This window comes from Ornithorhynchus anatinus, chromosome 7 (assembly GCF_004115215.2).
Source record: "Ornithorhynchus anatinus isolate Pmale09 chromosome 7, mOrnAna1.pri.v4, whole genome shotgun sequence".
NCBI classification, from domain to species: domain Eukaryota; kingdom Metazoa; phylum Chordata; class Mammalia; order Monotremata; family Ornithorhynchidae; genus Ornithorhynchus; species Ornithorhynchus anatinus.
In genome coordinates, this window is record NC_041734.1 from 13,035,192 (window position 1) to 13,057,396 (window position 22,205).

Consider the following 22,205-nt stretch of genomic DNA (forward strand, 5'->3'; position numbering starts at 1 on the left):
CCCACCAATGCCCTGCATGAGCAAACGGCCCCACAAGAGGGCACAACAGGGAATAGAGTTGTCAAGAACAAAGGTTAGAGCAGCCAGGGTGCTCCCTGAGGGAGTCCCATGCAGCTGGGAATATAATCAGAGGGCCCAGGCTGAGTAGGGAATAGGTAGCTGGGAAAAAGCAGGGGAATATGCTCCCCTTTCTGGTTGGAGGGGGGACTGAGCCAGTACCTTCCCAGCGGGAAAAGGAAATTGAACCCTACAATTCTTTATTAGGAAAGATTTTTCACTCTCTGTCATTTCTCGTTTGTTCCAAGTCAAATCCGGAAAACCTCACATAAAGCTTTGACTTAAATTGCAGTGACGTTTAGAGTTTGCCAAAATGGAAAATGGATTCGTCACCTCCCTCCTATGTTCTCTTACCCTTCCCAGAAGTAAATTTGGAGGGCTTGAAAATGACGTTTTTGCCTTTGAGCTTGCCCTCAAAAATCTCCGCAGAGTGTTGAAGCAATTGGTCAGCAGAACTTTGGGGCAAGTGAAGTAAACTTCCAAATTCCTTAATCAGCTCTGCCTGTTCATGATCAGATGAAGCAAAGCTATGGTGATGATGCAGTTCGTGTGATTTGCACAAGAGAGAACCCATACAAATTGTTTTCAGGGCAGAATTTCAACAAAAGGCAATAGGAAACTATGAAGAATTTGACAATTAAAAAGATATTACAGTAATATTCTTCTTATACAGTATCAGAAAGTGTGACAATTCTAATTTCCTTCCTGTTTTATTATACACTTCTGATTGGTTTGGCCTTTCTTCTTGATTCCCTGCAATAAGATGTATCAGTACAGTACGTCAGTGGACCAAAAAGAAATTTAACAGCTTCAAGACACTGCTGGAAGAATAATAAGGTGATGGTATTCTAATAGAAAACACATTCCTAGTTTAACTAGGATTTGTCTTTAATAATGCCAATTAGAAACAAAGACTATTAATTTGCTTGGTTGGTCCACATTGCATCTTCAGGATTGCAAAACCCCAATTTTGTCTTCCACCCTTAACCCTAGATTAATTCCCTTTGTAAATTCAGTTTTTCCACAAAGTGATGCACCAATGAGCAGATGCTGCCAGTGCCTTATGGTCTTTTACACTCAAGCTAGATGTCTGTTATTAGTCTCTAGTCTTGATGGGACTCTCCTTGTTTCTCTCTGTCCTTGTCACACTCCACTCCTTACCCTATCTTCACCCTTCTCCATGTTCCTTAATGGTCTGTTTTTGTTCTTGTGTTTTATTTTGTGCCCTTTTTCCCCCCTTGGTTAGATTTCCTTTTGTGCTTCTCTGTTTATCCTTAGGGTTCATTTCGAGACCCATCTGTGTTTGGGATAGAAGGCTATGATCAGCCATAAGTGTGTGGGGTACAGTAGCCTGTTGGGCAAATATGGCCCATTGTTCTTTTGTGATACTTGCCAGGACAGAGATAGCATGGCCCAGCTCAAAGCTGATGGGTATGAAAAAAATCAGTGGAAAAAAAACTTAAAGAAATACAGTGATAGGTCAAACTTATTTGAAAAGTTTACCCAGGTAGCCAAGTTCACTGGTGACTCAAATATGTCCACAATAACGAAAACTTTACAATTCTTTTGAGACTTGAAGCACTCATTTAGGAGGTTAAAGCTGGCAAGCTTTAATGACTGCTCTTAGGAGTTTGCTTTACATAAGTGCTGGAAGGAATATGATGTAGCTCATTTCGGCAGCAAAACTGTCTCACTTTAAAGCAATTCATTAGCCCAGAGAGAGTACTAACATATCTTCTCAAATTATAGCTGAAAAGTAGATACAACTTGAATATAGGGCAGTATTGAAAATCCTCAATACTAGGCAGGTTGTTGAATTCCACTATACCCATACCCATAGCTCTAAAATGCCCTTATCCTCATGGAATCATTATTAAAATTAAAGATAAAAGCAAGCTCCTGCCCTCAGAACAGTTCAAGGGATACTGGCAAAGGGACAGTTGCATTTCTGGTCAATCAGTTAGTGGCAATTGAGTGCTTACTGTGCTTACTGTGTGCAGGGCACTGTATACTAAGTTCCTGGGCAGAGTACAATACAATAGAGTTGGTAGAGTTGGTAGAGTTGAGAAGCAGCGTGGCTCAGTGGAAAGAGCCCGGGCTTGGGAGTCAGAGGTCATGAGTTCAATCCCGGTTCTGCCACTTGTCAGCTGTGTGACTGTGGGCAAGTCACTTAACTTCTCTGTGCCTCAGATACATCATCTGTAAAATGGGGATTAAGACTGTGAACCCCACGTGGGACAACCTGATTCCCATGTGTCTACCACAGCGCTTAGAACAGTGCTCGGCCCATAGTAAGCACTTAAATACCAACATTATTATTATTATTAGTCACACTCTCTCCCCACGAGGAGCTTTCAGTCCAGAGGATATAACCTCAGCAGCTGCCCCTCACGCCACACTCTCTCTGCACTGAGGTCTTTCCTGATTAATCTCTTGCAACATGTGAATTATGTTTGCTCTGCACAGCAATTTTTTTCTAATACAGAATAGTTTAAACAAGTGGCAAATTTCCAGGAATTATTCTCCTACAATTTCACAAAAGTCATCCATATGGGCAGGAAATTCACTGGCAGGTAAAAGCAACTATTTGCTGCTAACACATGATTTTGCAAAACCCCTATTGTTCTGGCTGGAAGACAGCAGAGCAATAGTATTAAATGGGCCATATTTCACCTAGCAAGAGCATGATCATTCTACTAGAAGGATCTGGATCTGAATCCCTGACTGCTGAACCCTAGTACTGAGCCAGCCATTGAAAGCAATTCAAGTGGGCACTAAACAAAAAGAAAGTTGAGGAATCAATTAGTGTTCCATGAAATCTTTATGTGTATACATATCTAGTCCCATGTGCAGAGGAGTAATGTTCTGTGCTAAAAGTCAAACAGACTTCAGTTTAATGCTGATGTAGCCTACATGACCAGGAATCATCTGTTCTATAACCCCCTCATTGTTCCTACTGCCTTTCTATTCCCAAACTAAAGAAACCATTCATAATTCTTCTGGGGATAGGGTGTGGGCCAGGCTTGGAAACTTGGGTCAGCTGACTCAAGGGACCTTGAGACTTAGTCAAGGGACTACGAGAGGTTTTAGAAGAACATGCTGTCCAAATTAGGCTGAACACATTACTGTCTGCTAAAAGACACGTTGTTCCCCCAATAAACCAAAGATTGCCTTAGCAATCAATCAGTAAATGGTATTTGCCAGTAGAGAGGCAGCTCTCAGGTGTGAAGCTGATCTGCCTCATCATGCTAATGGTTTGGTAATCCTTAATAAAGGTTGAATTAAGGCTCTTGTCTCTTCCTTTTACCATAAACCAGGTCATGGATTCTCATGTCTGAAATGGACCAAAGGACCTATTATGGAACCTCCCAACTCTAAGGTGCTAAGGACCATCACCATCATCAACAGAACTTATTTGGGACTTCCTGTGTGCAAAGCACTGTTTTAATAATACCAATGGTATTTCTTAAGCTCTTAACTATACTCTAGGCACTGTACTGAGTGCTGGGGTAGATATAAGCAGATTGGGTGGGTCACAGTCCCTGTCCCACGTAGGGCTCACAGTCTCAATCCCCATTTTCCAGATTAAGTAACTGAGGCCCAGAAAGGTGAAGTGACTTGCTCAAGGTCACAAAGCAGACAAGTGGTGGAGCCGGGATTAGAACCCATGACCTTCTGACTCTCCGGCCTGTGCTCCATCCACTACTCCATGCTGCTTCTCTAAGGTGTAAGCACTTGGAAAAATAAAACCAAAGTAAAAGATGCAGTTCTTATCCTCAAAGAGCTTTACAATCTAATAGGGGGAGATACAAAGAGACACCAATTATTTACAAATAGAAGGAGCTGAAGCAATATAGTGACAGGATATCTAAAGCAAATAAATGGAGTACATGAATCACAATACATATAAACACTACCAATTGCTGTATATAAATAAGTGCTTGTGGTGGCTGTTGGGATGGCATGATCTGGCATTGTATAGTTTTATAGGGGAAAATTTTCCAAAAGGAGGTGGCCTTTCAGGTGTATTTTGAAGATGGAGACAGCAGTGGTCTGGTGGAATTAAAGAGGGAGGAAATTCCAGGTAGAGAAACTGATGTAAGCAAGGAGATAGGGATGGGAAAGTCAAGAGGGAGTCCAAGTGACTAAATATCCTTGGGAGAAGGGAAGAAAACACAGAGAACTAAAAGATATCCATAAAGTCGATGGTAATGACTTCAATATTTGGCTATTACTTCATTCTCTCAAGCAGCTACTACAGTGCTTATTTAGTGCAGAGCATTATGTAGATATTATTGTCTGGGGGAAGTGGATAGCCCCTGAAGGTTATTGAGGAGTTGAGAGTAATGTGCGTCAAATGGCATTTTAAGATGATGATCTGGGCAACAAATTAGAGAACAGACTTAAGAGAAGCCAAGAGGCAGGTAAGCCTAAGAGACTAATTCAATAGCCTAGTCAGGAGTCAATGAGAACCTGAACCAGGATTGGGGTCCCTTGGTTAGAGACAAAGGGGTAGATTTGTGAATATTACAGAGGAAAAACTTGCAGGATTTCATTTATTCATTAATATTTATTGAGCACTTACTGTGTGCAGAGCACTGTACTAAATGCTTGGGAAAGTACAATACAACAACAGTGACATTCCCTACCCACAATGAGTTTACAGTCTGGGGTAGGGGGGAGAAAGACATGAATAAAAATTAATAAAATTGCAGATCAGTACATCAGTACTGTGGGGCTGGGAGGGGAGGGAAGAGCAAAGGGAGCAAGTCCGGGCAATGCAAAGGGAGTGGGAGATGAGGAAAAATGGGTCTTAGTCTGGGAAGGCCTCCTGGAGATGTGCCTTCAATAAAGCTATGAAGGAGGGGAGAGTAATTGTCTGTCAGATTTGAGGAGGGAGGGCATTCCAGGCCAGACGCAGGACATGGGCTAGGGGTCAGCAGCGAGATGGGCAAGATCGAAGCACAGAAAGAAGATTAGGACTAGAGGAGCCCAGTGTGTGGGTTGGGTTGTAGAAGGAGAGAAGCGAGGTGAGGGAAGAGGGGGCAAGGTGACGGAGTGCTTTCAAGTATTTAACCTCTGACAGTTAAAAGACAGCAAGACTAGGAGCTTCTGGGGCAGAGAGGAAGATTGCTTTGTCAGTGGTGGGAAGTTCGGAGGAGGAATGGGTTTGTGAGAGAAGAAGAGGAATTCAGTCTCAGACATGTATAACTCAGGGCATCTACCTGGAGGCAAGCGAAAATGCAAATAAATATAAAGGCTTGATTTCACAAATTGCCACAGGCCAAAAGGAGAAGTTTGAAATCGACAAAACCCCTGTTCTTCAGTCAAAGAGTTTCCACAGCTATTCTGAGTGGATGGCCTACATTATCTAGTTAAGAGCTCAGAGCAATGGGCTAAAGTCCTTAGATGTGGGTTATAATTAGAGGCAGCAAAGCCTAATGGAATGAGCATGGGAATGGAAGTCAGGATACGCAGCTCCACCAATTCCTGTGTGAGACCTTGGACAAGTCATTTAATATCTCTGCCCTCAGTTTTCTCTTCTGTACAATAAGGATTAACTACTTAAGTACTTCTCCCCCGATTAGACTGTAAGCCTGTCAAACGGCAGGGACTGTATCTGTTGCTGACTTGTACATTCCAAGCGCTTAGTACAGTGCTCTGCACATAGTAAGCACTCAATAAATGCTATTGAATGAATGAATATTTGTTCTTCCTCCCTCAGACTGACTCCTAAATAGGACAGGGATTATTGTGTGTCTACCGGTGCTTAGCCCATAATAATAATTGTGGTATTTGCTAAGCAATTACCATGGGCCAGGCTCTGTACTAAGTGCTGGGGCAGATACAGGTAATTAGGTTGGACATAGTCCCTGTCCCACTTTCAGCTCTCAGTCTTAATTCCCATTTTACAGATGAGGTTACCAAGGCATAGAGAAGTACATTGACTTGCCCAAGGTCACATCGCAGACACATAGCAAAGCCAGGATTAGAACCCAGGTCCTTAGGACTCCCAAGCCCATACTCTATCCACTAGGCCACATTGCTTCTCCTGGTACCTACTTAATAAATATTATCATTAGTCCTCCCCCAGCTACTCTCTGATGTAACTCACTGGGTGATTCTGGGAAGGCAATCCTCTCCTTTGTTCACTAGTCCTCCTCAACCTGTTAAGTGTACTTAACATTTCCGCTGACTCTCATTTTCCCATAGCAGTGGGTTACAGTGCGGCAGGGATTAGTGAAATCCACAGCCAACCTCCAAAATCCACAGCCAAGCCCCAGTCAGTCACTGTAGCCTGGACCAATCTTGTATCCCCATTATTCCAGCACCAGACCTTTTGCTACACCTGTTGCCAAATAGCCAAATGGATTAAGTTCAATGTCACCTCTTATCTCTATCCCTCTTCCTACTGGTGACCAAATAGCAGAGAATTGGGCAAAAGCCCACCACAAGGAGGGCAGAAGAGAAAAAGCAAAGGGCCCCAGATAATCTACCAACAGAGTGCTCAATAAATTCCACTAACCGACTGAATGACTAATCAACCAACTCCAAGGAAGAGAGTTGGCTGGATTGTTCTTGCTTCCTTCCTAAATTATTGGGTTGTTGATGAGGGGTAATGAGGTGTGTGTAAGGTGCACTGAGATCTATACAGCCTAGGCACTACTGGGCCTGCCCAGACCTAAGGGGGCTCCCTGAGCATTAGCCCCTTCTGGGGAAGTATTCACTCTTTCAGGGCTCTAAGGGACCATTCCGTGCATTCAACAGGCCTTCTAGGCACCTGAAGAGCAAATGCTTCTCCCCCAGGAGATAACCTAACAGCACTGATAGAATTGGATTCAGTGTTACCATCCAAGAAGACAATGTAAAAAGAAACAGGAGACCCCTGGTAAGACAAGCCTCTGAAACTACGCACGGCTATCTGAGAGCTTCATTCAAATCCTCCCATCTATTGCACTGGGGCCAACATCTGCCCTCAGGTATGCATACCGGGTTTTTCCTGATTTCATTTAAACACAACCATACAACTGGGCTTGTAAGCAATCACTTCTTGAGGGATTGGAAAGAGCAGGAAATTTGACAGGACAGTTAAAATGGCTTGTGACGGACCTGGAAGTTTGCATACATATATGCGCGTGTATCTACTTCAATTTCATTATTGGTGAAGACAAAATCTCTGCCATTTTTCTACGTTTTCTTTTGCTCCCATCCATTGCAAAATGACTATGTAATCCATGATAGCTGTCTGATTTCTAGCTTAATAAGTGCTCCAAATAATTAAGATTTCATCCCCTCCCTCCAAAGTAAAATACATACCCACTGGAAGGGAATAGAGAGATAACAAATGCCCCTCTGGACATCTACATTTGGCAAATGGCTAAAGCAATGATTTCCTATTCCTTTGCAAGCAATTGAGGTAAGACGGCTAGCAGAGAGGATTAGAAAGTTGTCACCAGTGGCCCTGCCTTGGATCCAGGGAGCAAACCCATTATTTGCAGTATACGAAGTTGGTGTCCTGTGGTGCACTGTGAGTCTGCACCCGCAGTCCTTCCCATTGCCCTAACTTTTAAGGCCACTCACATTTTGCCGTGGAAGGTGCGACCTTAAATGGTGTGGGGTGTTCAAGCCCTGGGTTCACTGGGCCTTTAACAGACTCCACACCTACTGCATATAAAATAATGCATTGGTTTTGGCACCATTAGCAGAGACAACAGCTTGCTTCCAATTTGGCTGCTGATAATGAAATTAGCCCCTAAATTACCTTCAAGTGGAACAAGTAAACCCAAAGCACAGGCGGATTTTTAGGCATCTCTCTCTCTCTCTCTCTCTCTCTCTCTCTACTAGGGCTATGTATGGCTTTTGAGCTATTTAGATTCAAAGCAAGGCTTCTGCTTTTTTTTTTTGGGGGGGGGGGGCTAAGTCACTATTTTGACCTCCAGCAGATAAAGAACATTAAATGACAACATTCAGCAAAGAGTTACTGTGTTCTACCCCATCCACTCTGTTTACATTAGGAAATCTACCCAGGGATTGAGGAGAAGGAGGTGGGGCAGGAGAATCAAGGAAAAAAGAGGGGGGTAGAGCGGGGGGGACGGGGACGACTGCCTGCCTTTCATCGACTGCTCTCTTAGTTCCACTGGCTCCATCCAAAGCTGGCCCCTGTTTCTCAGTAAGCTTACTCCACTCCAGATGTGCCGCGGCTCCAGCGTGGCTGCCATGCACTTTAAATCGGCATCTGAGGGCTCGTCAATCTGTGGGGTAGAGTAATTGTGGTGTCGCCAGGCCGCCCCACTGGCACAAACAGAAATGTGCACTGCTTGAGGAGGGGTTATGTGGGGGCGGTTGTGGGGGTGGAGGGTGTAGGCAGCTCGAGGCCAGGGATGGGAAAGGAAAGGATGGCGATGCAATGGGTTGTGGGGAGAGGGAGCTGCCAGCTAAAAAGAGGGTGAAAGATAGGAGCCCCCATCAGAGAATTGGAGGTGGGGGAGGCATTTGCACAGTCATGGTCCACCAGGGAAATGTTCTTAATACATTTGTAAATTTCCTTGTAAATGTTTTACACTTTAAAAGAAAAGGTCGTGCTGTATATCATTTGAAAACGTTGGCTGTCTATAGGTCCCTGTGGAGAGTACTGAGTTAATACAACTTGTAGCCAGAGCAAGAGAAACATAAAATAGCTGGGAAAACACTGCCAATTAGTCATTACATGTAGATTGTTAAAAAACAAGAGAAGGAGAGCGCGGGAGGGAGAGAAGGAAAGAGGGGGGTGAAAAATAAAAAGGAGGCTAGGGAAAAAAAAAAATGAAGGGAAGCTGGCTCAGTCCAGCGGCATTTCTGGGAGCAGGCTGGGAGGCAGAGCAGGCTGAGTGCTGCTTTCTAATCACAGAGGCGACCAGCAGATTTCCCCCTGCACCCCTCCTTCATAAACCCATCAGATTTCCTTCTCCTTTACAAGTTAAATCTCTCCGCTATACAACGCAAGCCATCTCAGCCGACAGTCCTTCGGAGCACAACCTAAATATGCAAAGCCTAAGTTAGACATTTATTCCTGATTGCCCTCAACACACTTGTTGCTTGCTGGGTTGTAATAAAAAAAAATTCCTGCCTAATGCTCATTTAAAAAAAAAAAAAAAAATAGCACGTTCATACCAGTCACCCAACTTCAAGCTGACTGTAGCAATGCTTGCTGAAAACTGTTTTTAATTTTACTGTAATTCTGATGATTGAAATCTTTTTTGCTCTGCCCTGTTGCCAAGTTCAAGGATGCAAGAAACGGTTACTTTCAAATCACTTTCCTGGGAAGGGTCTGGTGCTTAGTGAGTGCTCTCTGTGACCCTGTCATAGGCAGCAGGAATGGACTTGTATGGAATCCTGGCGACCTGGTCCAAACAGAACATGACCCAGATAGTGGGAGAGATAGCTATCCTCTTGCCTGAAAGGCCAAGCAAAGTGTCTCTCCTCTCATTTGGAGACAAAATCTTGTACTGACAAATGAAGTTACCTCTTGTGTACCCTGCTGGGACCAGCTATATTCTCCTGTGGAAGAAGGATAAGAAGAGGAAAAAAGCTTCTCTCAGCAGAGTCCAAAATAAAGTCCCTTCCAGGTCTTGGTTAGCAAGGCTGTTGCCTGAAGGAACCACAAACATTTCAGCTCACGCCTCCACTGAATGGTAAATGTGGACACGTGCTGCCTCCTATCCAACCTCTGGAAAGGGTACAACTCTGCTAATCAGCAAGGGTCCATTTTAGTGTCTGGCCACAAGCTAGCAGATGCACCAAACAGCTCTTCCAATGCAAAAGATCTTGCATAATATCCGTTTTAAGAAACAATTATATGGACAAATTGTCTTGGCTTCTAACAGCAGATTTTAAAATTCTAGCACTAAGATGAAGGAAAACGATTAACCCACAAACATTCTAAAATAACATTTAACTGAACGAGAGGAAAAATTCAATTCATGTCCTAAAACCCATGCTAAGCTCCCTATACTCTGTCTCTGGCATGGGGTTCCTAAAGATAAAGGGAAGGTCAGATTTATGATTAGGAATAGTAGCATGACATTCTCGACTTTACAATTAATAAACTTCAAGGAAAATTATGTCTTCCCTTGCCTATACGCACGTGGTCAAAAACAGACCGTAGTCAGAGACAGAGCTCTGAGCCTCTCCCCAAGGCAGACATCCCCAGTCAATCAATGGTATTTACTGAGCACCTAGTGTGGTGCAGAGGACTGTACTAAGCACTTGGGAAAGTATGCTATGGCCAAATTAAGGCGTATTCCCCGTGTCCAACAGCAAGAGGGACCAGCTCCCTCCTTTCAGCCCCATTAAGGGAGGGGAGGAGGAGCAGAGGGAAAGGGGGGGCTCAGTCTGGGAAGGCCCCCTGAAGGAGGTGAGCTCTCAGTAGGGCTTTGAAGAGGGGAAGAGTTAGCTTGGCATATGTGAGGAGGGAGGCCATTCCAGGACAGCGGTAGGAAGTGGGCCAGGGGTCGACGGCGGGATAGGCGTGAACAGGGGACATTGAGGAACTGAGTGGCAGAGGAGCAGAGTGTATGGAGTGGGCAGTAGAAAGAGAGAAGGGAGGTGAGGTAGGAGGGGGCAAGGTCAAGGAGAGCTTTGAAGCCAAGATAACTTCAAATCAGGGATCCAGACCTAGTCACAATGAGGAGAGGGTAAGAAATGGGGACGAAACCCACTAAGTTGACTCTAGTGCTGAGCAGAGAACAGTAAGGGATTGAGGAAGACTGGCTAACTTGCCATAAATGAATGCACCCAGGAGCTCAGGCCCAGAAAGAATGAAGTTCAAAGCAAGTGAGGAAGAATAAATCACTGATCAGTCTTTAAACATAATTGCAATGTAGGGTATCTCTCCAGTCTCCTGGGGTTGTGACTGTGGTTGGGATCATCTTTTGCTCTCAGTAAATATGACTAAGGTAGAGAATGCCACACTTTCCAGCTCTCAACATATCTTTCCTCAAAATAGAGCCTGTCACATGTCATTTTCTAATTTTCTTCGATTGAGTCAGGCCAATATTCCAGAGCCACAACAGGATGAATGATTCTGAACGTGGGGATGGTAAAGGCATTTGGAGATGGAAACTGGACTCCCAGTTGGGTTACTGAATAAGCCTCCATGCCTCTAGTCTCCCCGGTCTTCATTCTACCCTACAGCTGTATAGCTGCCCAGATCATCAACCTACAACACCATTTAAAATGCATCGTTCCCTTCCTCAAAAACCTTCAGTGACCACACATTTTACTACACAACAAACTCCTAAAAATTGGATTTCAGAAATTTCACCAGTTATCTGCTCTCTTCTGCCCCTACCTCCTATTTCATACTCTTCACTCCTCCCCAAGAAATTTTACCTGTGCCATCTCCATCCCTTTGCTCCCACCTTCACTCTTGCATGCCACTCCCTCCCCATTTCAATCTGCCAATCCATATACCTCCCCGCCTTCAAAACCTTCCTAAATAGTCACTCCAGAAATCAGTTATCAAGCAAACTCCACCTACCTGATAGTCATACCATCCATCACTCTTAGCACTCATATACACACACACACGTGTGCTATCTAAGATCTACTTCTGCAATGATTTAGATCTATGTTCTTTTTTCAGTGGTATTTGTTAAGCTTTATGTGCCCAGCCCTGTACTACTAAGCACTGGGGTAGATACAAGATTATCAGTCTGGATATAGTCCCTATCCCATATAGGGGTCAGTCTTAACCCTCATTTTACAGATGAGGTAAGTGAGGCACAGAAAAGTAAAGTGACGACCAAAATCTCTTAGCAGACAAGTGGCGCCTGGATTAGAACCCAGGTCCTCTGAATTCCAGGTCTGTGCTCTTTCAACTAGGCCACACTGCTTCTCACTCTTACTCTTCTTCCAATTATATACCTGTCATCTGCTCATCTTCCCCCCGGGATTTCAACTCCTTACAGGCAAGAACCATTGCTTTTACTCCCTGGTATGTTTTAAGCACCTATTAACATCCTAGTGTACTTTTTTGCACATAGTAGAGGCTCGATCAAAATTGATGACATCACAGAGATATTGCCCCCGCCCTCCCAAAAAAATCAATGCCTCAATTTAGACTCAAACACAATAAAATCATACTTATAATGTTGTCAATGAAATTTAAGACACCATTGCAAGTTTCTGCATTTTCCCCTTTGCTTTCAGCCACTGTTGAGATGGGAAGAAGAAATATAGTCAAACCCTGGCCCCCCCATTTTCTCCATCACTGTAGATAGCACTCTCCTCCCGATCTCACAGGTCCATAATATTGGCTTTATCAACAACTCATCTATCTCATTCAATCCATATTCAACACATATTCAATGTGTCACCAAATCCTGACAGATCTACCTGCACAACAATGGTAAAATCCACAATTTCCTCGCCAAACTACTTCTGTGCTGATCTAAGCACGTATATCCTGCCTTAAATACGGCATCAGCCTCCTTAATGACCTCATTGCCTCCTGTCTCTTCCCATCCACACTTCACTCTGCTGCCGAAATCATTTTTAAGAAAAGCCTTTCATTTCACAACTCTCCACTCCTCAAAAATCTCCAATGGTTCTCCATTCCACCTCCAAAAACAGAAACTCCTTACTACTGTCTTTAAAGCACTCAGCTTGTCCCCTCCTATTTTACTTTGCTGATTTCTTTCTACAGCTCAGTCTGTACATTTTGCCCCTCCAACACCAACCTACTCACTATACCTCAATCTCATTTATCTCACCACCAACCCCTTGATACTCAGGCAGGCTGAGTGTTTTAAAGCTGATGGCAAGGAGTTTCTGTTTGACGCACATGTGGATGGACAATCAATGGAGGTTCTTGAGGAGAGACATGGACTACAGAGTTTTGTGGAAAAATTAACCAGGCAATAGAGTGAAGTAGGGACTGAAGTGGGGAGAGATAGGAGGCAGAGAGGTCAGCAGAGAGGCAGCTGCATTAGTCAAGGCAGGATCTGTTAAGTGCTTGGATCAGCATAAGAGCAGTTTGGATGGAGAGGAAAGGGTAGATTCTAGAGATGTTGTGAAGGCAGAACTAGCAGGATTTGGTGACAGATTGAATATGTAGGTTGAATGAGAGATGAGTCGAGGATAATGCCAAGGTTATATCCTTCAACACTCCAGGATTCTCCCTGACTCACTCCAAACCAATGGTTCTGTCTTCTGAAGGGCATCTTTAAAGCCCTCCCCTTCCTCAAAAACCTTCCCCACAGTGGGCTTTCAAAGGGAGGATATGAGAAATATAATTTGAGTTAAGAGGGTCCACCCACCCTCCTTGCTCTAGTCCGGAGCAGGACCTGAAGCAGACTTATCAGGTGAACGAACATCTTGAGTGGGTATTCATAAACAACCTGGGCAGCAAAGCAGGGCCACCCATACAAGTCATCTGCCGATACTTTTGCTCCACTGCAGTTATTCTTATTATTATTATATTTGTTAAGTGCTTACTATGTGCCAAGCACTGTTCTAAGTGCTGGGGTGGATACAAGTTAATCAGGTTGGACATGGTCCCTGTCCTACATGGAGCTCACCTCTAAGTACAAGGGAGAATAGGCACTGAATCTCCATTTAACAGATGAGGAAACTGAAGCACAGTGAAGGTAAGTGATTTGCCAATAGTCACAGAGGAGACAGCTGGCAGAGTCAGGATTAGAACCCAGGTCTACTGATTCCCAAGCTTGTGCTCTCTCCACTAGGCTAGGCTGCACTGGAGTCTGTTTTGATACTCATCCCACCCCTACAACACTTATGTACATAGCCTTATAATCTGTTGCTTCTCCTATCTGTAATTTCTTTTCATGTCTGTCTCTCCTACTGCATTGTGATGTCCTGAAGGGCAGGGATCATGAATATTAAACTGTACTGTCCCAAGGGCTTACTACAGTGCCCTGCACACAGTAGGTGCTCAGTAAAGACAACTGATTCCACCATTCCTCTCCTTTTCCCAAGCTCACCTTGTAGGTAGCAGCATGATCCTCCTCCACTTTGTCATGGGCAGCTACAGAACTGGAAACTGGGCAGGGTAAAAGGGGTGGGCACCAACCTCTATGACGAGCCTTCAAGTCCCGAGTCCTTCTCTGTTGCAAAAGAGCACATTTCAAGAATAATATTCAATTTGTGAATTTCAATAACAGAAATGCTCAGCCCACTTACATACTTACAAATGTAGATTTTTATGTATATGTTCATTTGTGCATTCAATGATCTATTCAGCTATTTCAATTTAACATATTTGTACTATTTCTACTATATCTTATCTTCTTCATGTTGCTTGCTGACCACAAACCTGGGGATACAAGCAGGAGGAGTGAGATATGGTGATTTTTTTTTTTTTACAAAGACTTGCCAATACCGCCGCAAAATTCTGTTTTCTTGGTCAGTTTGGTGGTGTCAAGTTCTTATTTGATTCATTTGTTCCTATTGCAAATGGTTCTTCCCATCCTGTCTGATGAGCAAATTGGTGTATGTAAAGACTAAGGTCTCCCTCTGCCATGGAATTTTCCCTGACTGACCCCACTCGTGGTATGAGTTTTAACTGATTTTCAGATCATTTGGATTTACAACCAGGTACTTGATTGGAGAAGGATTCTCAGTCCTGCCAACTCTAGAAGAATCAAGTGTTCACTTTTCCCTAAGTGATCTACAGTTTGGTGGAGATAAAGGTGGAAGAGCTTAGTGAGCATGTCAATCCATGCTTCCAGCTCACAGTGATATAATTTAGTAAGAACCAGAAGAATAATTCACTGAATGGCTCTATGCAGAAGGAAGAAAAGTACCTCCTAGTGTTCTTAACATCTCTTAGGGCCTGGCACATCACCTGTTAGGATTTGACTAAAGGGATGCTCTGATTATTCAGGGACTCTGCAAATGCTGCTCCGAGTCTTTGGAATTAAATTACAGCCATTTCTAATGCAAGACCTGGAGCTACCTGCAGGCCCTCTGAAAGGGCTCTTTACTAGACACCTTTTTCTGTTAAAAAGGAAATGGTAATTATTCAACAATGTATGTGTTAAACACAGGAATGAGTTTGAAAGGCTACAGCTGCAATCTATTTCTAGTTTCTGAAAATGTGATACATTTCATTCTCCACCTCCTGGCACCGTCACCAATTTTCCCCCCTCCCTAAAAGGTACCATGGTTTCCTCATATTATATCATTCATCTGTGCTTTTTAGAAATTCACACTCATCTAGAAAGGCATTCCCAATGTCAAGGGTAGTCACTGTTTCATTTAACGGACCCAGGCTCACACAGCCTAAGAAATACAGGTTTACCTCTGGCTTCCTTTCAAAAATCAGTTATGAAGTTTTCGATTTTGCTTTCATTCGCTGAAGCCCAAAATGGAATAACACGTTATATGCAATGTTCCTGACACCTGCAGATAAAGCTTATGAAATCCATGGCTACAGAATTAGGTAATGCAATAGGGTTCAACATTCAAAACATCCTGTTCTTTACTTAGTATTTCTCTTTGTAATTTAACACAAAAGCAGTTAAAAATAATAGCAGTTCAAGTGCCAGACTCACGTAGCTATGTTTATTGCAGTGGAATTTATCAGGCTCCTCTTATTAGACCATCTATCCCCTTTGGTTTAGAGACAAGGAAGGGTTGCAGTCCCATCTCTGCACAACTCTGCAAATCTCCTCATCTTTGACAGGATTTATTTACTCTACTGAATGACTGAACAGAAAGGAAACTGAAGAATATATTGGGTGACAAATTGGAGCGGAAAACCTGGAGGCCAGGCCCATCTCTTGATTCTGTAAGGGCAGTTAACAAGCCCAAATAAAGTTCATTCCCATGGCCCAGGTGCCCTGAAGCAGTCAGTTTTACAATATGGTCCCACAAGAACAAAAACACAGAGCATGATGTAGACATGCCTTTAAGTTCCTAATGCTCTTAGCACTTATGTCTATCTCTGTATACTGTTTATATGTTTCTGACACCTGTGTTTCAAGTTTCTTTTTATGTTTATGTATTTGTGCTTTCCCGTCTCCTTGATTATACTGTAAACTCCTTGAGGCTAGGGTCACATCCTTTATTTCTTTTCTCTCACAATACATCTGACCACCAGCAAACTCCACCCAGTGTAGAATTAAATTTAGAAATGGAGAGAACGTCTGCTCAATCTCAGGTGGCTTTGAGAAAAATCTAGAACCATCTGAGAGGCCATCACTGACCTACCAGGTGCACATGATACTGACAGAACGTTTTTTCAGAAGTACAGTGCTAAGCCATTGGCAGCAACAAGAAATTTAAAAACTGACAATGCATGCTGCTCATGACCTGAAATCATTACTCAAGAGTTTGACTTGTTCCCAAGAGTAATTATATGAAGTGGTCCTTAGAAGCTTACAATATTCCTAATAGATTAAAGCTCTTAAACAGAGTTATTAATATTTAGTCATTCAGAGATTTAAGGACAATTGTTAACTAAATACAAGAAGATGGAAGACTTGAAATTTCACACAAAATTACAGGCATTAGAAGAAACGTTTTCTACCTAACTGTACTGAAGAATTCAAGTCAGAGATGCAACTTGGGAAATCTAGCAGAATCCTTTGAGATTAAGCAATGACTGGAATAAGAAATGTGGCCATTCAGAAGGACACACTGGAGTGAATGACGTGTATTTGAACAAAATCATTAAAATTTCTGATCAGTGAATCCATTAAAATTGAGCACTTGTATGCAAAGCTCTGTAAAAGCCTGTCTACTTGTTTTGTTGTCTCTCTACCCCTTCTAGACTGTGAGCCCATGGTTGGGTAGGGATTGTCTATCTGTTGCCGAAGTGTACTTTGCAATCGCTTAGTACAGTGCTCTGCACACAGTAAGCGCTCATTAAATGAGACTGAATGAATGAATAAGTACTTAGGAGACTACAACAGAATTAGTAGACATGATATACTATACCTGCCTTCAAGGAGTTTATAGTCTAGGTGTAGAACCAGACACTAAAAAAAAAAAAAACAAAAAAACCCCCACAAAGCAAAAGCTGGAAGTAATAGAGTATATATGATATATACATAAGTGCTAAGAGTAGATAGGCAAAAAAGAGATAAAAACGAAACAGTGAACAAGTTGGCTTGAGAGGAACAAAGCAGGCAAGATGTGGCTACAGTGAGAAGACAGTGGTTAAGTAGGATAGAGAGGGCGGATTTGACTGCCTTAAGTCAGAAGGTCAGGAGTGTCTACTTGATACAGAGAGGAATAGACAACCATTAGAGGTTTCTGAGAGAAAGACATGTGCAGAATGGCATTTTAAAAGAATTATTCAGGTTCAGAATCAAGTATGAATGGGAGGGACTGGAGGCCAGGGGTTCAGTGAGGGGGCTAGTCAAGATAGCGGGATAAGGCAAGTACTTGGGCCAGCGTGGTAGCCAGATGAATGGAGAGTAAAGGGTGGACTCTGGAAATGTTATGGAGGAAGGACCAAGAAGATTTGGCAAGAAACTGACTATGAGCACTGAAAGAGGGGGACGAGTAGAGAGATAGTGCTAAGTTTACAAGCTTGAAAGACAGAGTATGATGAAGGTATTAACTGTGATGGGTAAATTAGGTGGAGGAGAGAATTTCAGAGGGACGATGAGAAGTTCAGTTTTGGGCACAATGAGTTTATGATACCAGTGGGACATTATGTAAGGGTGTCCGGGAAGCAGGAGAAATGCAAAGTTATAGAGAAGTCAGGGCTGATAAAGTAGATTTGGGAGTCATCACTCAGTGCTATGGAGAGGACAGCTCTCCAAGGAAGTGAGGGTAAGTGGAGAATAGAAGGGGACCCAGAAAAGGGCCTTGAAGCTTAACCTTAGTTAAGGGATAGGAGGTTAATAAAAGGCTATTAAAGATGTCAGAGAACTATCGGTCATAGAGGATGAAGAAAGCTAGGATACGACTGAGTAAAACCAAGGTTAGATAGTGTATCCAGGAGAAGGGAATGGTCCATGGTGTCAAAAGGTTGAGGAAGATTTGGACAGAGTCCATTATATTTTATAGCTGACTACATTAATTCATTTTTCTTTCAATCGATGGCCAATAGCAAAAGAAAGTTATGAAGCAAAGGATCACAAGAATTGGGTTGAGGTAGATCAAATGCAAAAAACACCATGCTGATAATGGTGTTTTTTGCATAAAAATGGGGCAGGAGACAGACCTAAAAATGCCCTGCACTTGGAAGACTCTGGGACAGCTGTTACAAATGGAACCATTTTGCAATAGCGAGACTGGATTGAAAAAAGCAGCATGCACAATTAAAAGTGACAGCAATACACTTGAGCAACTTTCAGAGGACAAAATAAAGAAAACTGTGGATTTGTAATGACAGCCATAATAATGGGAAATATACAAATGGAAACAGACCAGATTGGAGTAGAAAGCTAATGCTAAAAGGAATTGAAGTCACTGTTGCTAAATACTCGATACTACACCAGAATACTTCAAACCATTCTAATATTTATAGATAATGCTTGGAACATGTGCTGGGAATAATATTCCAACTACGGATTTTTGAAATATACCAACACAATTCAAAAAATAAGGGAATTATGCATTTTTTAATGGTAAGAGAGTAGCAATTTGGGAATTAAAAACATATTGAACACTTCGAAATTTTGTATAACTTGCCAGAGGAAAGCACCATAAGCCTTGAATATGCATGCAAAAATTATCTGAAGCAATAAGGAAGTTACATACAAGCTACAAACTGAATTTAGGATTACCTTTTAGTAATACAAGCTCATCAGAATGTACAATAATAATAAATTATTATGATGATAGTATTTGTTAAGCACTTACTATGTACCAAGCATTATTCTAAGCACTGGGGTAGATATAAGGTTATCAGGTTGTCCCACATGGGGCTCACAGTCCTAAGCCCCACTTTACAGTAGAGGTAACTGAGGCACTTAGAAGTTAAATGATTTGCCCAAAATCACACAGCTGACAAGTGGTGAAGCTGGGATTAGAACCCACCACCTCTATCTCCCAAGCCCAGGTTATTTCCACTAAGCCTCTCTGCTTCAACTTTATGGGGGAAAAACAAAAAAGCAAACTTAAAAATGACAGGAATAACGGAAAACTATGTACAGGTCTATGGGTATGGATATTAGTGAGAATATAGAAACCAATATGGATTGCTTAGCATGTATTGAAATTCCAAATAATTTAAGGAAAGCATCTTCCCATTCTGAAGAGATGAGATTTTTGACAGAAGTATTTTTTCTATTTAGATGCATCTTCAAGATTCTGACCAACTCCATTGAAAGAATCTAGTTTAAGCCAATTTCATTCTAAATGTCATAGTAGGAGTAGTAATTCCTCCCCCCCCCCTTTTTTTTTTTTTACTGGTAGCTATCAATTAGTTACAAGGTGCCAGGCACTATACTAAGGACTGGGCAAGGAACAAGATAAACAGGTTGGTCACAGTCCCTGTCCCATGTGGAGTTCAGACTCTGTAAATTGGAGGGTGAGGAAACTAAAACAGAGAAGATAAGTGACTTTCCCAAAGTCACATAGCAAGCAAATGGCAGAGGTGGGATTAGAACCCAGGCCCTCTGACTCCCAGGCCCATGCTTTTTCCATTAGGCAATGGGCTCTTCCCACTTACTACTTACTGTATGTAAAGCACTATGCTAAATGCTGGGCAAAAGTTTTCCTTTGGAAGTTGAAAAGTGAATAAAAAGGATGAGATGGGGAATTTCTTGGTTCAAATTATCACAGATCTCATATTAGATATGTTTGAATTAGAGAAATTTTACTACATTGGTGACTACCCAATTTTGATTCCTTTTTTCCCCCCACAAAGATAATAGTGAGTGAAAATGCAATTACTGAAAACTTGGCTGATAGAAGGAGACTGGGAAATTAGAATCCATTTATGATCACTTCATCTCCTCCTTCCTCCATGTCAAACCAGTGCTTAATAACAAAAACGAGGGCTGAAGAAAGCTGCAGGAATGACTAGTCATTCCCCAGGGATTGGGCCAATATCATTAAGAGAAGTGCTGCCACTAAACTAAACTCTCTGGTCAGAATGAACCCTCTCCTCATGCCAGATAATGTCTTGAAGCTATTTGACTCATTTATTAAGATCTTTTTATGAGATTGAAAAAAAAAAACACCCCACACCAGTTTCAGAAAAAATTGCATCATCTTTATTTAAAAGAGAAGCGTGAAACCATACTGGCCAGGTTCAAATGGCTTCTAAGGTTGAATCCAACTAAGGAAGGACCACATACTGTTCTAGAATAACAGAGGCAAAGTTTCCAGGCACAGCTTTCTACAATTCAGATGTTTCATCAGTAGGAAAAATCTCACCCAGGCATTTGTTTTCTTCTCCAGTCTCTACCACTAGCACAAAAAGAGTCAGCACAAGTCATGACATCACATATGCCCTAGAGTGGTATGCCCTCGGATATCCACCGACACTGCCCTCCCCCACCACACTGGATAAGGATTCCCACCTAGGAGCAGGATTTGCCAGTTCTGGTTCCTACGAGGAAGGATCACAATTCACAGGCCGCTCCAACCTCCAGATTGCCTCTTCTCATGGCCTCAAGTAAGCCAAGCCTAGATGGGAATCCCTGTAGGGCAGGAGAGTTTTTCTGGGGCAGCATGAGGCAGAGGGGGCAGAAGCACTGATCTGGACCAGAGGAGGCAGCTAAAAACAAGCTTTCCATGAAAAACCAACTCAGTGGGAAGAGGCCATTGCAGCGGTTTCACAGACTCACATGCTTGGTCTTGCCTTCCAGCCCTCCCCAGATACCCTGATGTCAGTCTGTCAACCAGACTGATGGATTACACTTGAATTTCTCTAGATCCTAATCCTGGGTCCCCACCTACTGTCACCCTAGGGAGTTTCAAGGTTGTCCAGAGCATCCAGGAATCTGGAAGGAATCTCCTGCTACCCGATCACCAAGTTTTTAAAGTAAATCACAGAGGGCATCATTTGGCGGGGGGGCAGGCAGGTATTTGTTAAGTGCTTACTATGTGTCTTATACTGTTCTAAGCACTAGGGTAGATAAAATGTTTATCGGGTTGGACACAGTCCCAGTCCCAAATGGGGTTCACAGTCTAAATTGGAGGGAGGAGAAGTAAATTTCCTTATTACAGATGAGGTAACTAAGGCACAGAGAAGCTAAATGACTTGCCGCAGGTCACACAGCAAGCAAGTGGCAGGGCTAGGATTAGAACGCAGTCCTCTCACTCCCAGGCACATATTCTACTAGGCCACACTGTTTCTCTTACTCCTCTCCTCTACAATGTTCACTAGTTTCCCATTCCTTTGCATGCAAAATACAAACTTCTGACCATTGGCTTCAGTGCTCTCAATCAATGTCCTCATTAGAGTCACCTCCTCCCAGAAACATTTCATTCATTCATTCAATAGTATTTACTGAGTGCCTACTATGTGCAGAGCACTGTACTAAACGCTTGGAATGTACAATTCTGCAACAGATAAAGACAATCCCTGCCCATTGACGGGCTTACAGTCTAACTGGGGGAGACAGATGGACAAAAACAAGACAGCATAATCACGATAAATAGAATCAAGGGGATGTACACCTCTCCCACACTTCCAATCAAGCCATCCTTTCAGTCTCATCAATCTTCTTGTACTTAGCTATTTATTATTCACATATGCATTCCCATCCTTTAATATTAATTATACCATATTTATTCATTCAAGTTTACTCTTAGATTGCAAGTTTGAGGTCAAAGTTCTTGTGTTTCACTTCTTTAGAGTGTACCTAAATGTGCTGAACAATGCTTTGCACCCAATTAATTAGTACTCAGTATCAATCAACAGGATTTACTGAGTGCCTACTATATCCAGAAACACATTACTCAGGCCTTGGGAAAGTACTATGGAATTAGTAGACATGATCATGTCACAGAATCTAGCAGGGGAGACAGACACTAAAATAAATTACATGTTAGGCCAATCCAAAGGACTGCATATAAATGCAAATTTTCACCTCAAAGCAAAACAACAATAAAAAACACAACCAAGAAAACCCTCACACACAGAGGATCTCACTTGATGCCTAGAAACTATTATAGAAACCGTTCTGTAAATCTGTTTTATTGCCTGAAATGATCTGAAAACATTGCCCCATTAGGGA

The 22,205-nt window shown here is 42.6% G+C and overlaps 1 long non-coding RNA gene across 1 annotated transcript in view; it reads right to left on the reverse strand.

Moving 5' to 3' along the window:
- LOC114813332 overlaps nt 1-22,205 on the reverse strand; it is a 151,251-nt gene that overhangs the window by 47,662 nt on the left and 81,384 nt on the right. Inside the window, exon 2 of the long non-coding RNA XR_003761052.2 lies at nt 14,040-14,162. This is a non-coding gene — a long non-coding RNA (uncharacterized LOC114813332). The remainder of the gene's footprint in view (nt 1-14,039; nt 14,163-22,205) is intronic.